At 38.6% G+C, this 16,055-nt stretch overlaps 1 pseudogene; it reads right to left on the bottom strand.

The window, feature by feature from the left end:
• Positions 1-202: 202 nt before the first annotated feature.
• LOC148009626 (putative inactive purple acid phosphatase 29) lies at positions 203-15,835 on the bottom strand (annotated as a pseudogene).
• Between the last annotated feature and the right edge of the window lie 220 nt (positions 15,836-16,055).

Below are 16,055 nucleotides of genomic sequence, written 5' to 3'. Positions count from 1 at the left end.
AGATTTAAGACACTTCTTCTTTCATGCTCTGATCCCAATGGGCCTTGCACTTCTAAATGGTAGTTACCAAATCCATCTATGTGAGTGACAAGTTTGTTGCTTGAATTCTCCATCCCCCTACCACCCTGTACATCATGGTGTTTAACTTCTTTTGGATATACTTGTGACAAGGTGTAGTCCATGGTGGTAATGTTTTTTTTTTTTAAATAAGGATCGTTGAAATATGAAGAGACCACCACATGTGTTGTATAAGAGTGTTAGTTGATGAGGACCACAATACTTGGTAATCAATCGTAGATAGATCATGATCATCAAGTCGTTTCCAAGTAGAAATCTACCCTACTCCTAACCACTGCATATCTTGGATTGATGTTGCAAAATTTCCTTTGGCACCCTTTGGAACCACACAAGGATGAATGCACATATGACATAGTGTGTCCTTATAACCTTTAACACCTGGCACACACAAGGGACCAATTGTTTACAATTGAGAACCCACTTACACCCTTGATTGAAGTCAAATGCCTTATCGGGGAATTACATTTTGGAATGATGAACATCAAACATGAAAATCTTGCTTTGGCATTAATTCACAAAAAGACTCCTCCATAAGCTTGTCTAAGATTGTGTCTTACAGGCTCCGTGTCTACAGGTAGTAAATCCAGTTTTCTCTTTGCCATTATGCCTCCTTTGGATCACTTCGTTCTTGCAGGAGTCATCCTCTTGAATCTAATATTCAACACCTCCCCAAAGAAATCTCCATAATAATCACCAATGATCTAATGATCACCCCTTGATCATCACTGCAGTATTACTGTAGACAATAATCACAATCATAATGCTATGTATTTTTCATAAAGAATTTCATCATTAGGAGGTAGCATAACTAATGAAATCCCCCATCCCTAAGATTAATACTAAGATATCCTATAAACTTGTCAAGACCTTGTGGTTTGTTTAAAATTCCCCCGAAAACTCCTAATTTATAACAAGGTCATATCTCCTCTAAGTAATACTAATCCCTACAGGAAAATTTTAAACAGTCATAGCTGAGATTCACTAAATAGACCTATCAAATTTTTATCTAAAACTCCACCTTCCTCTCATACAAGAACTTTCTCATAGATTCATCTCCTAGCTAGACTGCAAGGACACGGCCTCCAAAGACAGCAACAACGAACACCACTTCTGCATTAAATTCATGTAAAAATTTAGTAATAAGGTATCAATTGTATACAGTTTTGCCAAAAAATTGTTGCAATAAATGGCATGTATTTAGGTGTTGTCATTCTCCCCCACTTAATTGCGAAGTGTCCTCGCGAGCACAGCTACATCACGAACATTCAGCATCACGAACACTGCTACCACGAGCACTGCTACGCAACTTTGAAAGAAAAATATACTCTCCTCCACTTAATTGCGAAGCGTCCTCGCGAGCACAGCTACAAGATCTGCAAAACCGCACATGGACAACTAGTAGACACTAAAAAGATAGGAAAAATACTTGTTGGTGTCATAGTAAAATACAAACAATGCAAACATTTCAAGTAAATTGTATAAAAACTTATGCAAACTAACATTCTCCCTTACTCACTCTCCCCACTAAAATGCATAACAGAGCTTCATCCATTGCATAGAATATACCAACTAGGAAGCTGTCTAGAGCCGCTAAACAACAATAATCCCTCCAGGCAATAAATTGCCACACTACTATCCTACTAAAAATATTGCTTCTGAAATAGCATCACTGATAAGGTCGTTACTTAGCAAAGAACCCAAACAAGGCAAACTAATACTACAACATTAAATAGGACTCCTAGGGTTTAGCTGCTAACCCTCCATGTTCTACTAGAACAACCAGCCAATGGTTCGTAACTTCTAATTGTCCAAGGCTCTTCTTTTAAGTTTATGTTTTAATGGCTTTTTTTTATTTAAAAAAAAAGTCAAAAGAGTATATACATTGATTCTTTTTCCCAAAAGGTCCCACCCCAAAGAGATACAAGGCATCGGACGCAGGGCACCCGTCAAGGAAATCCCTACAGCCTACCAGGACCTCAGAGGCGATGGTTACCTTCTTTTGGTTGTTTTTTTTTCAAACCCTGTAATCTCAGGGTGTTTTTTTCTTGTTTGTTTTTATTCTTTCTTTCTTTCTTTAAAAGAATAAATATATAGACTCTTCCGAACTTTTAGTATTTGGATTGGATTTTAAGTATTGTTTTGTTGTTGTTTTTTTTTTTTTAAAGGATCAACTAAAAAGCTAAGAAGACATCACTTAATTGAACGGTCAAACATTTCAGCTCAACAACTTTGCTCGAGGAATCTAATCTAACGCATAATACTAGTCACTCTGCCTAGGCAAATGATAAGCAAAGAATACTCACCAGTTCAGCATCTTTCTTCCACGCTACTCCTAGTCAAAATTTCATGGAGAGAACCTTGTTATTCAGCTATCCCACATATCGTTAGAAAAGCGACCAAAAGATAGGGGAAAACTCTATAGGATTCCTAATCGGACACCCATACAATGAAATTCACTATGTTATGCACACACATCACCCCCCCTTTTAATCACTCCCTAATGCTAAGTCCCATCCCTTGTGAGTGGACTTCATATAGAGAGAATTGTGTATATATCATTCATATTTGTTTAAAATATTTATTTATAATTCCTATGTAATTTACTTAAGTGTTTTTTTTTTCTTTTTTTCTTCTTTGACATCTCTAATTTCATTCCATCAATTTTTTTATTCATGTATTTTTTCAAAATGAATATGAAATAAAAAGTTTAGGTATGAAACAACCTTGTATGTTCGTGGATATTGCAACTCCAAGAATCAACAGAAACATACAACAGTGTGTAACGCAAAATCATAGTCAAATCTGCACATGAAACATACACTAGCCAGTAAAATGTTAAAGGGTTAGATAAATAATAAAACTTTTCCCTGTACAAAAGAATTGTCAAATACTCATGTCACAATCGCGATCAACTAGACTGTCGTAACGCTCCCACTGCTTGGTTGTTTAAGAAGCAGTATATTTCTCCACTTGATAACCATTCTTGCATATAGAACTGTCCATCTTACTAACTTAAATATCCCAAAATCCAGCACTGAGAGGAATATCCTGACCGTGCGTGCAACTAACTACTAACTACGTGAAAAAAAAATAAAATGAAAGTGCATGAAAACTTACAGGATATCGGTAACTCAAAGCATTGTATGTTTTTTTTTAAACAATATATATTTGTTTGTTTGTTTTGTTTTTTTTTTTTCAAACTGTAGAATAAAAGAAAAACAAAAAAGACTAAGAAAACAAAATATCTAGACTAAAATCTTCAAAGTCTCTGAGATCTTCTAGTGAAAACAATAATCCTAATCCGAAATCATCAACTCCATCTAAGTCAAACCTATTAACTAAACTATCATCTATAGGATGCTCAGGAATAGCCTCTAGCGTAGACATATCAGAAGTCACAGATCCGCTATCAGGTGCATCACTAAGAACCTCCATCACATCATGGAGCGAAGCCGAAGCTGCATCATCATAGTAGGGCATAGGGGCCACTGGTAAAGCATCTAAAGAATGCCCCTCGGTCGCATCCATGTACCAACAAATATAATCCCAACATGGGCAGGGAACACTAGTCTGCAAATCATGGTAAGATGGAGTAAGGCGGTAGACAGTCGAACGATATCTCGCAAATTCTGCCTGCTCTCTACCTACCCTAGACTAACCAGCGCCGCACTCAGGAGAAAAAACACTATTATAATCATGACGCTGGTAGGTATAACCAATCATTTCCTACATGGCAGTGGTACCATAGCGTCGAAAGTATGTGCGACACTGCCAACACAAGAGCTGAGCACGCACAAATAAATGCCGCTGACAGGACCTACAACCAAAAGGTGGATGATACTGTAAACAAAAAATAATCACAAAAGAAGAACCACAACAGGCCTCTCCTCTCGGTGCATATAAAAACCTGTCATGCGTTTGAAAACGCGGAATATCGTAAGGTCCAGCATGAACATGATCAGTACTATCGGCATCAATACGAGGGTAAAGCGCGTCCATCCACAAAAAGGCCATACCTGCATCCCATTTAAACCCCCCCCCCCCCCCCCCACCCCCCCCCAAGAAAGAAAAGACATCCAAGGGTGGATTAGTCAAAATATTATTGTAACTACTAACCTAACTATACCTAGCTAACCTAAGTCACAAAATGTTTAAGGCGCAAGCCATTGACCCTAAATATCTCATTTTCAGCATTAATATCCTGCACATCAAGAGAACCATTATCATAAACATTAATCACCTTAAAAGGTCCCAACCAACAAATTTTAAGCTTCCCAGGAAATTTATAATAACGACTGTCATAAAGTAAAACTAAATCGCATTCTTTAAACTCCCGTACTTTAATATTCTGGTCGTGCCATGCTTTACGACGTTTTTGCATTGCTTCTAGACTTTGTAGAGCTAATAATCTTTCCTCATCCAACTTTACCAATTGTAAAATCCGTTGTTTCAAAGATTCAACCTCACCTAGTCGTAATGATAGAGCTACTCGTAAAGTGGGCAACTCTTGCTCAATAGGGAATATAGCATTAGTGCCATAAACTAAATTGAAGGGTGTATTTTGTACTGTCACCTTATAAGTAGTTCTATAGGCCCATAACGCTTCATATAAATGTTCATCCCAATCTCACCTGTGGGAAGCAACCGTTTTAGTTAAAATCCCACAGATAATGCGATTGGTTACTTCAACCTGACCGTTAGCTCTGGGATAATAAGGTGTTGATTTGCGATGTTTAATTTTATAGATTTCCATTAGCTCGCTGATAAGACCATTCAAGAAATGGGAACCTCGGTCACTTACTAATTCTAGTGGGCAACCAAAACGCGTAATAATATTCTCATACATAAACTTAGCCACATCAATGGCTTTATCCGTTTTAAGCACTTTCGCTTCCACCCACTTTGTAATATAGTCAGTACAGACTAAGATATAACGATTCGATCGATATCTAGTAGACGGATCAATTGGGCCTACAAAATCAATTCCCCATTTCTCAAAAGGTGCTAATGCTAATATAGGTGTCAAAGGCGTAGCAAAACTCTTAGAAGGACGACCAGTCCTTTGACATACATCGCATTTGCGACAATAATAATAAGCATCTTTAAATAGGGTAGGCCACCAATAACCAGCTAATAGAACTTTTCTTGCAGTCAATTCACCGGCAAAATGGCCACCACACGACTCATCATGCAATGCCTTAAGAACCACTGGTACTTCATCTTCCCTTACACAACGTCGATAGATACCTTCGCGTGAAAAATTTTTATAAAGGTAACCCCCTAATAATCCATAGGAGCGTGATTGCATTAATATCTGACGTTTCCTGCGCTTATCAGCACCAGGTGGATATCGAGCAGTACTAAGAAAATTCACAATATCAGCATACCATGGAACTTGTGTCTCCACAGTAAAAAGTGATGCATCCGGCAAATCATCTTCCACACCTTCCTCCTTGTATGATGTTAATAATCGTGATAGATGATCTGCTAGCACATGAGCTCTACCAGGACGAGTAACTATTTGAAAATCAAACTCTTGGAATAACAACATCCAACGAATCACACGTCCTGAAAGTTCTGCTTTATTAAGCAAATACTTTAACGCCTCATGATCAACATATATAGTAAACTTATTCCCTAATAAATAATGACAAAATTTCTCCACCGCAAATACCATTGATAGGCATTCTTTCTCAGTGGCGGTATAATTCCTTTCTGCATCACTTAAATTTCGACTCGCATAATAAATTGGATGATCCACCTTATCATCATCTGCTTGGCACAAAACAGCTCCTACAGCATACATAGATGCATCAGCATGAATATGGAATTCTTTTGTCCAATCTGGGGGTGCTAATACTGGTCCTTCAATTAACTTATGTTTAAGAAATTCAAATGCTTTCTGGCAAACATTATCCCAAATAAAAGGAGTATCCTTTCGTAGTAGATTTGTCAAAGGTGATGCCACCTTTGCAAAATCGAAAATAAATCTCCGATAATAATTTAGATGTCCTAAAAATCCACGCAATTGCTTAAGATTTGTTGGAGGTGGAAGTGCAGAAATCTTAATAATTTTAGCTGGATCCATGGCAATACCTTCTTTAGAAACGATATGCCCCAATAAGGTTCCTTTTGGTACTCCAAAAACACATTTATCAGGATTCAAGGATATACCTACTTCATCACTACGTTCAAATACTTGCGTTAGTAGCTCAGGCATTTCTTTTGCCGTACCATAAACACAAAAATCATCCAAGAAAACTTCCATCCATTGACGTAGAAAATCCTGATAAGCTGAAATCATAACTCTCTGAAATGTTGCGGGTGCATTGCACAAACCAAAAGGCATTACTCTATAAGCAAATGTACCCCATTCAGTAGTAAATGTAGTTTTGGATTGATCTTCAGGATGAATTAGTACTTGCTTGTAACCACTAAATCCATCCATGAAAGAATACAGCTCATGACCAGCAACCTTATCAAGTACCTGATCAGTAAATGGCAAAGGAAAAGATCTTTACGTGTTTTGCTATTCAGCTTTCTATAATCGACACAAATGCGAATCTTCTTACTATTCTTCTTGGGTACTACCACAATAGGAGATACCCATTCACTGTATGCAACAGGATAAATGAATCCAGCATCTAAAAGCTTAGTAATTTCAGCTTTCACTAACTCTGCATACACAGGGTTTGTTCGTCGTTGACGTTGACATACAGGTTTTGTGCCTGGTTCTAGATCAATAAAATGCTGACATAATTCAGCTTTGATACCCTTAAGGTCCTTATATGACCAAGCAAAAGCGTCAACATGCACTCGTTAGACTTCTTCGAATCTTTCACGATGTGGCGATTCCAATTGGTCTCCTAAATTTAAATATTTTCCTTCTGCCATTTTAAGCTTAACTACTTCAACTTCAGGCTCTTCAATAAATAGAGAGTCTATTCTTCGTGGCTTAATTGTGGGCACATCTTCGGATATCTGCATCAATACATTTTCAAGCAGGTTATTCTTAGTACTTGATTCCGGTGCTTCTTCTCCCACATTCACAGAATTTACCAAGGGTAAAGCCCTATAAGGAATAATAGCCAGGTTATCTTGCGTAGCACCATCAACTTCTATTCCATAAACATTTACTAACTCAGGAAAGGATTTTTCAGTATATCTCTTCCCATATTTATCTAAACCGCCATTATTGACATTTACATTTTTACGAGATTTCATGGTAAATGAGGTTCTTACAGAGTCAATTACGCTAGGTATCTGCTCTGAATTACATGGATATTGAGCATGTAACCTACGGCGATATCGACGTAAAATTTCGTTATTCTTTTCTAGACATTCCTGATCATCTAGACTCCAAAACCATTGATTATCCTCAAGCTTGAGAATTAATGAATGTAGATTCTCATCCTCCTCGCCCTGAATTCGACAGCCCAAATAATGTATAACTTGTTTCGGTTCCATAAAATTCCTAGGTGCTGCAGGTTCAAACCATCTAAGTTGTGGCTCTTGCCCATCCCCATAAATAGTAAAATCCATTACTCTTTCTTTTGGATGAGGCAACACCACCGCTTGCATATTATAACGCTTGGTCCATCTGTAACTCACCCCTACTGAATTTAGATTTCTCTTCTTCTAAATAAAATTCTAAAAGCGAGATTTCATCTAGATATCGCCTTTCTCTAAACTGAAACTCTGCCTTTTCCTTTTGCAACTCAGTAATCTTCTTCATTGCTTCATTTACAGCAGTCAACGCTGCCTCACGCTCTACTTCCAATGCCTCTTCCAATTCTCTAATAATCCTAGCGTAATTACCATGATGTTCACGAGAAGTCTGTGAAAACCTATTAAAAGCCGAAGCTGAATCATCCTCATCCTCACGAGATAGTGGTCTTTGTAAGGGTTTGCACCTATGCCTACTTCTCCTTTCTCTTTCCTTCGCTTCTAGCTGGTAGTAATAAATCCTTTTAGCTCTATCTGGCAGTTGTCCAAATCCAAAGGGTAAAGCATTTTCCCCATAAGGAAGAGCTTCTAAAATCCTACTCTCAAGCATACTATTATGATTATCAGTAACATCATCTTCTCCCATACCTTCTGAAGAGGTTATTGAAATGTCAGCCACATCAGATATCATTAACTCAGGCATTTCTTCCTCCCCTAATTCATCCACAGAAACCGCTTCCGACCTGTTGTAAGTAGAAAATACATCTTCTTGATTATTTCCTTCTTGATCCGTAGATAATTGAAAACATGGTTCAAGCGAATCATCAAGATATTCTGCTTCCTCTGTTGAAAGCATTAAGCAGTCGAGGGTTGTATCTTCGGATGTGGATAACCACTGAGTAATATCACTATCCGAATCATTGTCAGATGAAAACGCTACAGCATACTCACCAATACCCATCTGTTCTACCTTGTGAGGCTGATGTACTATATTGACCTCTACTTTTTCTACTGTTGCTGCATATGGTGTTTTAAATAACCAGGCATAAGGCCCTTCATGATCAGTCCCCTCCATACCCGAATCATAAAACTCACTGTTGGATTTCTCATCCATTTCACTAACTGCTTCATCTCCTGAATCTTTCAAAAATCCTTTTGAAATAACTTGTATTTTAACCCTATCATTTCGAGGACCAATCACAATTGAACCTTTATACCAGTCTTGAATGCATCTTGCTTGGTATAACCAAGGTCTTCCCAGTAGCACAGAATATGATGAAATATTTGTTTGCGAACGAACGATCAAATAGTTCACATGAAATTCTAATCCAGCTACTACAGATTTCACATTCCGCAGTAACCCCAAAGGAGTTACTTTCCTTTGATCAGCCACCCGTAAAACAATATGAGTAGGTTCTAGAGCTTTCAACCCTAATTATTGCATTGCCTGTTCTGTCATCAAATTAACTGCTGAGCCACCATCTAACTGCACTTCATGTAGCAAGTGGCCATTAATAGTAGTATCGATAACTGGAGCTCCTAGGTCCACAAATAAATCTACTATTTTTACATCCTTAGTTGTTTTTCCTTTGGAAGAATTTTCACTGACTTTAGAAGCGTTTATCTCAATCTTCTTCCTTCGACGCCGAACTAATTTATGGTAAAGTTGTTTCCGACAAACAGGTGCTATTTCTAGCAATTGCCGAAGGTTAATAGTCAATGATATTTCTTCTAATGTAGCCCAAAGATCATAGGTCTTATTTACGGATTCTGCATAATCTTTACTCCTTTCCTTAGGAGGAACCAATCTTTCGGGAAAAGGAGCTACTCCCACTTGAATCTTCGGATTTGCCAAAGGCACAGGTAGTAGCGGATGGTCAGAGGAATGCTGCGGAGAATCCGATTCAGGTAGTTCTATATTAGGATCTATGTCCTTAGACTTAACCTTCACTGCTCCGTTTAATTGTGGACTTCCTTCCTCTAAACCTTGCTCATTTTGCTGTTGCTTTTGTGCTCGAGTAATAACACCAATCATAGGGTCAGCCCTAAAGGTCACCTTACGAGGTATAAATTTTGATTTAACTCCAATATCTTTCCTTATTGTTTCTACTTCAACTAAATTTGCAGCAGACGTTGAAGGTTCGTTAGAGGTTTGTTTCCCTTTGTCAGACATTTTATTATCCTCTCGCTTAGGACAATTCTCTTCATAGTGTCCTTCACCACTGCACCTCTTGCAAAGAGGAGTATAGTCTTGATTTTTACGCGCATTTGGACAATATGTGGCTATGTGACCTTCTTGTTGGCATCGATAACAAATTACTGGTCCCCTAGGTCTTTGTTGACCACCTTGCCCCATTGGATTACGAAAATTTCCATTATTTCTTCTAAAAGGAGAATTTCTCCCTCGATTGCCATCACTGTTGTAATTGTTTCGAGGCACTAGGGGTCTACCCTGGGTGGGCAATCCTCGTGGCCTAAAAGGTTGATTGGGTGGTCCAATCTCATAAGTCCTATTATTACGATCCATGAAATTGTAATTCGTTTGCATTGAACGAGCTTGTTGTTGCTCTTGACCTAATTTATGCCAACAATTTGTATCTAAATGACCAGTCTTGTGGCAAAAAGAGCAAAACGGTGGATGATCAGGCATTAACCTTGAAGGCGTCGGACACTCTGTAGCCACATGGCCGTAACCATGACACTTACCACACCAGATATTAGATCGAGGTGGGTTTGAAGTCGAATTTCCCGACGATTGTTGAGCACTAGATCCTTGTGTCGTTATCGAATAAATTTCCTTCAAAGGCGCTTGAACTGAAGTCATAATTTCCTCCTTTAATTTTCCTAGAGATTTCGCAATAATATCTGCTACTTTTGCTTCATCCAGAGGAGATTGAGATTGCGGCATAGAAGGCATTCCTGTCTGCATCATATAGGCTGGAATTGAAGTGTACGGATTTAAGGGTACACTTGACATGTTTGAGCTTGCGGTTACCAAGGGATTTAAAGGAACGGTCACATAAGACACGTTCTTGGGTACCCCACCTGAAGTGCTTGGATATTCTGTCCAAGATTCTTTGAATAGATCTCTCCGTCGTTGTTGACTAAGCTGCACTTCTTCCCACCATCTAGCATGTGTTTTAGCATCTGCCAACGCAGCTGGTCGTTGTAAACTAACATGCTGATGAACTTCAGGATTAAGTCCATCAATAAACTTACGTTTTTGCGTGGGATCGTCAGGAGCAGGATTTATCTTACGAATGATTGTCTCCATGCGCTCAATATAATGTTCAACACTTTCAGTTGCTCCTTGGGACAGATAATCCAGTTGAAGAGCCAATCTATCTTGAAAACCTTGTCGTCTAAATTTTTCTAGAAAAGCTCTTGATAAGGCATCATAGGTCCCTTTATGTTGAGCATCTAAATTCCCATACCATTTCGTTGCTTCATCTTTTAATGTTGCAGGGAAAATATGAAGCTTTTGGTTGTCATCTATTATCTCATTGGCGACGCAAGTCACCTCAAATCTTTGCGAATGGGCATCGGGATCTTCGTCCCATAATCCCCCGAATTGCGTGAAATCAGCTAATCTGACTGGGTTGCGAGCCATTGTTTCTCTAAATAGTAGCCCTAACCCTAAATCGTTGATAGTATCAAACCACAGAGGTTCCTGAGGTTTCTTAAATAATTGACGCAATCCGAAATTTGACTCTAAATCCCAGTCAAAGAGCAGTTCAACACTCCCGACCGTAGCATTAGCTTCACTCTCCCTATTCTCACTATTTTGCCTACCTCTTTCCCTAGTGACACTGCTAGTACTGGAGACAACTTGATCCCATTAATATGAAGCTACTTCACTTTCTTTCGATGGTGTTCTATCAGTTGATAAGCTAGGCTGAAGAGGTTCTACCGTTGAGTTAGACACAGCGTCTACTCCCAAATTCAGCAATGCGTTGACCCTCTCTAGCCTTTCTAATAGCCAAGCCTCTTGTCACACTGCTCGTTCTCTAACTCGCTGATCCCTAGCTTCGTTTTGCTGCTTCCGTCTCTCTTCTAAATTCATCCACGAGTACTAAACTAGCTTTTACTGTCATACTCCAAAATTACGCTCGTTTCATTTGAAGCTATAAAATTAGGTTGTCGCTTGTATGCGCACTTAGAAGGTTCAAAATAGTCGGCAGCTCTGGGTCTATCTCCCCAAAAGGTAACTTTTCTTCTTGCTCGGGGATTAAGCCTAGAATTTTAGCAACCTCTCTAACGTCTTTCGTGTCGAAAGCAATTTTTAAACCTCTGGATACACGTATCCAAGGCAACACATCATCCCACACTACTCTTCTAAACGTCCGATAAGCTATGCGGTGATACCAATCAAAGTGGTACGATACACTGATTGTATTTATCTCCACCGCGTCTATTAACCCAAAGTGTGTCGCTAGTAGAACTATGGTTTGCGCACAGTCGTTATAACCCCAGCTCCAAGAAGATAATTGTTCAACGTCCACAGTTAATTGTGGCCCAAAATATGTGCCTCCCTCTACTAACTCCGTATCCCTTGCCCAATCTAGCACTTTTCTTTGGCACTCTTGGGGCAAATTAGGAAAATAGTCCCTTAGAAAAGAGACTGCGTATTCACTCATAAATAACACCTAGGATTTGAATACCCTAGGAAAATTAATCACCCGCTAGAGTGCACTTGGCTCCCGGCAGACGCACCAAAAAATGACTGGCCAAAGACCAAGCCACTTTTACCCAGGTCAACAAGCCAACTCCTAAGAGTTGTTGCACTAAACAAGTGATTATTTGCACTAATTGTTTTAATTCGACTTAGCCTTCCCTAATATCTACAACGTTGTTTGTAGTAGTCCAACTGCAAAGATTCTAAACTTCAGTAAATTATACTGGGCACTAAATTGCTAAACCTAAGATGACTATGGTTTCTCCCCATCTCTCAGGGGAACCTTCTCATAAATTTCTCCTGCCATGCTAGTGGCGATTTATCCAGGAAATGTTTTTAATGTTTGACTTTGGAAAGGTTGTTTCAGGGATATAAATCTCTTAGATCTATTTGTATATCTCCGTTTAAAATTCCTTTTTATGTTTTTCTCCACCTGATTAAAATTAATTCTTTTTATTTGTTTAATTTTAAACAAACATTCAAATCAAATTTTCTGACGTACCATAAACCCCTAAATTTTAATCTCCCTTGGTAGACGTTTCCCACTCCGTATATAAATTTCGTCGTTGCTTTTAATTTTTAAATAATTTTTTCGTTCTGCGAAAATCACGTCCTTTCTTTTCCTCTTCTATAACCAATATCAAGCATGATAAAACAAGTTATTTCCACACTCTTATGGTTCACATACAACGTTCATTTTAAATCCCGTATATCCCCTTAGTTTTCTTTAAATTATCCTAGTGGCCCTCCACTCCATGTATTTAAGAAATTGGTTGTAAAATGAATAACATGTAAAAATTTAATATAGATGCTGAGGCTTGTCCCCCATGCCATCCGATCATCAAATTGTTTGATTTTATTTGTTTTAATTTAAACTAAATTTTATAACTGCAACCTAACATTATTGATTATTAAAAAGTGTTGTCAAACTTCTTATTTGTAACTTCCCATGCTTCCTAAATGTTCACACCGCGTATAATCTCTCCTTTCAAAACCAAAACACCATATCTTTATACGAGCATTTCTTAAGTAAAATATTATTAAATTATTATTTCTTTTCTTAAACCCTTACAACAAAAATACACTAACAAATCAGAGATTTTGTTTCCAATATTTCACTAAGAATCCATAGTTTATATCAATAAATAACACATTTTACGTAAAGGAAAACTATGCTTTTTCCCTAAATATATCTCTTTTCTAATTTTTAAATATAACAAAACATCTTTAAAAATCTTGATAGAAATTCAGTAAATTCCCTGACTCATAAGCTCTATAGGAAAAATATCAAAACTTATAAATTTTCAGCCAGTAATTTTATAAAATTTTATTTATGATAATTTTGAGTCATTTTTTAGTGTTTTCGATTGTTTTTTATTTTTAATAAATAAAAATCAGTTAAGATAAATGCAAACAACCATGTAGCATGAGAGAACAGGTTTAAAGACATATTTTAAAAATTATAAACTAGAGAAATTTTCATACCATATCATTTATTTTAGATAAATCAGTTAGACACTTACTTGGAAAACCCGCGAGTCGTGATTGCGCCTTTGGGGTCCGCGTCCTCTTGCAGTCCGGCCAAGGTAGGTCTGTCATCCAGCCACTCGTTTCGACCGTGAGCTCACCAATTTCTTTTACTCTCTCGCCATTCCTCACACGACTGTTAGTCTATGGCAATGGGAATGACCTTTTTCTCTTAAATTAAAGATTAAACTCTTAATCAAGAGTTGATTGGTTTTTGGTTGAGGAAGCGACGACTTATGAAGGAGGTGGAGACTAGTTCAATATCTCCATGATCTGTCCACCAAATCCTGCGCGAGGCCAAGCGATTTGACGAGAACAAAATCCTCTACCAGCCTATGATCTCAGTTTACCCAAGTACATTGAGGCTCCAATTTGGCCATTATATAGAAGGACATGGCGATGGAGGACAAGAACCAAGATTTGCATTGCATCTTGCTGTAGCATAGTTGTTTTCCTTATCCAAGCTCTCCTAGACTTTGATTTTTTCCTCCTCATGCAATCTAACCCACCCAGAGAAGGCGCCCCATCTCCCTCTCTCTTTCTCCACAACTTGGTTGATTCTCTTCTCCTCTTAGTCAGTATGGTGATTGGTTAAGATCTTGGAGGTCAAAGGATTCTTCTCTTCTCCATGTCTCTGTTAAACGATCCCCCTCCCTACTTCCATTAATAATCATGCACCATGATACCACTATCATGCTCCCCTCCTCTTCCATGGCACCAGAAATTCCAAGATCGTGTCTCTCTCCACCTTGACGGCTAGTTAGATGGCGCCTTCATCCCCCTTTTGGGCCTCTTAGAAAGACTAATCGATTGCTTGCTTTGATATCTGGTGAAAACGAATGATTTTTGAGCGAAAAGAAGAGCAGACCACCCTTGCTTCTGCTTCTTCTTCTTCTTGCTTTATGGATAATTCATCGGGGCGAGGCCATGATCTGGTACTTGCTCCGGTTCCATCTCCTATCCGAGAATGACAAAGTGCAGTTGCCCATTGATTGCTCGTCCTCCTTCTTGGCAAGTGGCTGGTAATGCGGTGGTTGCCTGGTTGTGATCTTGCTTGATGATTGAGGAACACATGATATGATCTTTTTTTTTCTTTCCTGTCTCTTCGAGCTAGATAGGTTGGGGCTACCATCTTGTGGGTGAGAAGCTGGTGCAGAAAGGCGCCATCGCCACAGCTTGCTGCTACTCAATCCTTCGCGACTCGTCATTTTTAATCTGCCTCTTCATCCTCATCTCCCTTCCCCCTCTCTCCAATTCGCAGACAGGCCCCAAATCTTTTTTCACAGTTTTTTCAGCGATAGAGAGATAGACGCCACGAGAATGTAACTGCCCCCTTTTTGAGAAAGCCTACATAGGGTAATATAGGCACCTTTGCACCCTTTGAAATGTCAATATGTGAGGTATTACTACTAGTTGATGACCTCAATGACACAGGGACAACCCTTGCTCGTCTAGTCCAACCAACTTTACCATATGCATGGTAGCCAACTCCTCCTCCATAACAAACTTTTATATTTCCTCGAAGGTTGCCACAAAAGTCATTGACATGATCATGTCCATTAAAGACCACACGAACATCTCTTGCTTCATGTAAGGTGGACAAGAAGCTGGAGTTCACTTGTGCACAACCAATTGATGCCACTTGCTTAACTCTAGTTATTGAGCAAAGACTTGCCATACGTGTCTCAACTAGAGGAATGTGAAAGTAAGCCAAGGCACGAATCTTACCCATAGGTGTAAATGCATTGATTTTGTTTCGTTCCTGCAGTTCGATAAATAGCTCTTTAAACCATTTCTTTTGGCTTTCTTGAATCCACCCATAACCATGTATCCTCTAACCTTGGAGTAGTCCCCACTATCAAGCATGTAAAGATTTAAGACACTTCTTCTTTCATGCTCTGATCCCAATGGGCCTTGCACTTCTAAATGGTAGTTACCAAATCCATCTATGTGAGTGACAAGTTTGTTGCTTGAATTCTTCATCCCCGTACCACCCTGTACATCATGGTGTTTAACTTCTTTTGGATATACTTGTGACAAGGTGTAGTCCATGGTGGTAATGTTTTTTTTAAAAATAAGGATCGTTGAAATATGAAGAGACCACCACATGTGTTGTATAAGAGTGTTAGTTGATGAGGACCACAATACTTGGTAATCAATCGTAGATAGATCATGATCATCAAGTCATTTCCAAGTAGAAATCTACCCTACTCCTAACCACTGCATATCTTGGATTGATGTTGCAAAATTTCCTTTGGCACCCTTTGGAACCACACAAGGATGAATGCACATATGACATAGTGTGTCCTTATAACCTTTAACGCCTGGC

The sequence above is a fragment of the Lygodium microphyllum genome, chromosome 30 (genome assembly GCF_053477565.2).
Source record: "Lygodium microphyllum isolate KBCC chromosome 30, Lygodium_microphyllum_v1.1.10, whole genome shotgun sequence".
Taxonomy (NCBI): Eukaryota; Viridiplantae; Streptophyta; class Polypodiopsida; order Schizaeales; family Lygodiaceae; genus Lygodium; species Lygodium microphyllum.
Note: the sequence above shows the minus strand (reverse complement) of the source record. Positions and strands in the feature narration are given on the sequence as shown.